Genomic DNA, 2,963 nt, shown 5'->3' with positions numbered 1-2,963 from the left:
AGGTTGAGGGGCAACCTGATAGAGGTCTACAAAATTATGAGGGGCATAGACAGAGTGGATAGTCAGAGGCTTTTCCCCGGGGTAGAGGGGTCAATTGCTAGGGGGCATAGGTTTAAGGTGAGAGGGGCAAGGTTTAGAGTAGATGTACGAGGCAAGTTTTTTATGCAGAGGGTAGTGGGTGCCTGGAACTCGCTACCGGAGGAGGTGGTGGGAGCAGGGACGATAGTGACATTTAAGGGGCATCTTGACAAATACATGAATAGGATGGGAATAGAGGGATACGGACCCAGGAAGTGTAGAAGATTGTAGTTTAGTCGGGCAGCATGGTCGGCACGGGCTTGGAGGGCCGAAGGGCCTGTTCCTGTGCTGTACATTTCTTTGTTCTTTGTTCTTTGGCCACCGCTCTCAGTGGCGCTTCGGAGACTCCGGAACTTCCGACCAATCCGATTCCCCCTCCTGAAAAAGGTCTTTCCGTAAAGCAATAAATGCTGCTCCCAATGTTAAATTGCTGCAGGGCCACTGTCGGGATTGTGGGCGGGCTCCTCCCAGGTGGGGGTGGAGGTGGGTGGGGGTGGGGGGTGGGGGGAGGGAGCGGGGGGTGCAGGGACCACGACGCCACATAAAATCCAGCCCTTTGTTCCTTTCCAGTATGTTGTGAAGTTTTGCTTGAAGCTGCCACACTTTATGCCCACGCTCCGTCTCTTCAGACATGGTCAGCTCCTCGGAGCAGCAGGACAGTGAGTTTTAAACTCTGGGGAGGTGATGTTGCAATGGCCAGGTGTGAATGCCCCCCCCTGATTCACATGACAATTGCGATGACCAAAGACATCATACATGCTGCTGAAGGCTTTGGAGGAAATGCCAGTGTCCCGGTGAACGTGCTTTGTGAGACGTAGATTGTGTAATTCTGCTCCTTTGGCTTTCTCCATCTTCCTTGCTCTGCCAAAGAGCAAATGGTTTCTTTCTATTTACACCTCTGAACATTTGGATCACCTTAAGCACCTCAACAGAATTAGCTCTGAATCGTTTAAACCCAAGGGGTACCTGTCCTTGTGATTTATCCCATTCAGCCCAGTATCATTTCAGTGATCCGGGCATAGACAGAGGCATATTTCGCCCTCTTAGATATAGGGAACAGAGGAAGACCACAAGAATAAATAATGTGCAGGAGAAAAACATGGTTGGGCACTCAATTGTGGCCCTACTCAATGGTCTGTAACATAAAAACTGAGGGACCATTTCCTTCTGTGTAACACAATCCGTTTATAGTTAGTGGGAGGGAGATGACACGTTGCAATGTGGCTTCCAACCTGGGATACCACATCCTCCACATAGAACGTTAAAGGTGAGGAGCAGCATATCTGCTGTAACAGGTTTCATAACAGTATTCCAGTAACGCAATATCTATGAAATACAATCTTGGAGCAGTGAAGCATATCAGAGACTAATGCTGATCCCAAAAGGACCAATAGAGCAGTGATAACGTATGACAAGCAAAATAAATAAAATTGCATTTATATAGCACCTCTCACATATATACGAACATATGAATTAGGAGCAGCCGTCAGCCATTCAGTCCCTTAACCCATCTCCGACATTCAATAAGAAAATGGAGGATCTGAATATGGCTTCAACTCCATCTCCCTTCCTAGCCCCTATATCCTGTGATTCCCTTGTCAATCAAGAATCCATCCAACTGAACCTTAAAACTGTTCGAAGACCCTGCCTCTGCTGCCCTCTGTGGAAGAGAACGCCACGGGCTCCTGACGCTCTAGGAGAAATTATTTTCCCTCATCTCTGCGTTAAATGGGAACATCCCTTATTTTTAAACTGTGTGCCCTGGTTCAAGTCTTTCACATTCGGAGAAGCTTCCCAGCAACCTCGCTGTCAAGTCCCCTCAAGATCTTCACTTATGTTTCAATAAGATCACCCCTCAATCTTCTACACCCCAACAGGGACAGGCCAAGCCTGTCCAACCTTTCCTCACAAGATAACCCTTGACCCCCACCATCCCAGGAATCAAATTAAATAGACAGAACTGAACACTGTATTCCAGATGTGATCTATATTCTTTTGCATTTGAGCTGTCAATTAATTTGTTTTTGTTATGAATGCCACATGCATTCAGATACGGGGCCTGATGTTTTACCATTTTGGATTCTCTGGCCTTACCTTCTCGAGGGCAATAGGGGTGGGCAAAACAAATTCTGGACGAGCAAAATGACAGCTCAAAAGGAAATAAATATGTAAGATCTGGGGTGGGATTCTCCGACCCCCCTCCGGGTCGGAGAATCGGTGGGGGCTGGCGTGAATCCCGCCCCCGCTGGTAGCCGAATTCTCTGGCACCAGATATTCGGCGGGCGCGGGAATCGCGCCACGCCGGTCGGCGCCCCCCCCCCCCCCCCCCCGGCGATTCTCCGGCCCGCGATGGGCCGAAGTCCCGCCGCTGGAATGCCTGTCCCGCCGGCGAGGATCAAACCACCTCTCTTACCGGCGGGACCTGGCGGCGCGGGCGGGCTCCGGGGTCCTGGGGGGGGGAGCGCGGGCGGACCTGTGCCGTGGGGGCACTCCTTTCCCTCCGCCTCGGCCACAGCATTTACCATGGCCGACGAGGAAGAGACACTCCCCCCTGCGCATGCACAGGGATGATGTCAGCAGCCGCTGACGCTCCCGCGCGTGCGCGGACTCGCGCCGGGCAGCAGAGTCCTTTCGGCCCCGGCTGGCATGGCGCCAAAGGCCTTCCGTGCCAGCCGGGGGAGCGGAAACCACTCCGGCGCGGGCCCAGCCCCTCAAGGCCCCTAAAGGTGCGGAGAAATCCGCACCTTTGGGGCGGCCCAACGCCCACGCCGGAGTGGTTCCCGCCACTCCATCCCGCCGGGACCCCCCGCCCCGCCGGGTAGGGGAGAGTCCCGCCCCTGATAGTTATTACAGAGACATGGTTGCAAGGTGACAAAGGCTGGAAC

This window comes from Scyliorhinus torazame, chromosome 5 (assembly GCF_047496885.1).
Source record: "Scyliorhinus torazame isolate Kashiwa2021f chromosome 5, sScyTor2.1, whole genome shotgun sequence".
Lineage (NCBI taxonomy): Eukaryota > Metazoa > Chordata > Chondrichthyes > Carcharhiniformes > Scyliorhinidae > Scyliorhinus > Scyliorhinus torazame.
The sequence above is the reverse complement of the archived record's forward strand: the minus strand, read 5'-3'. Positions refer to the sequence as shown.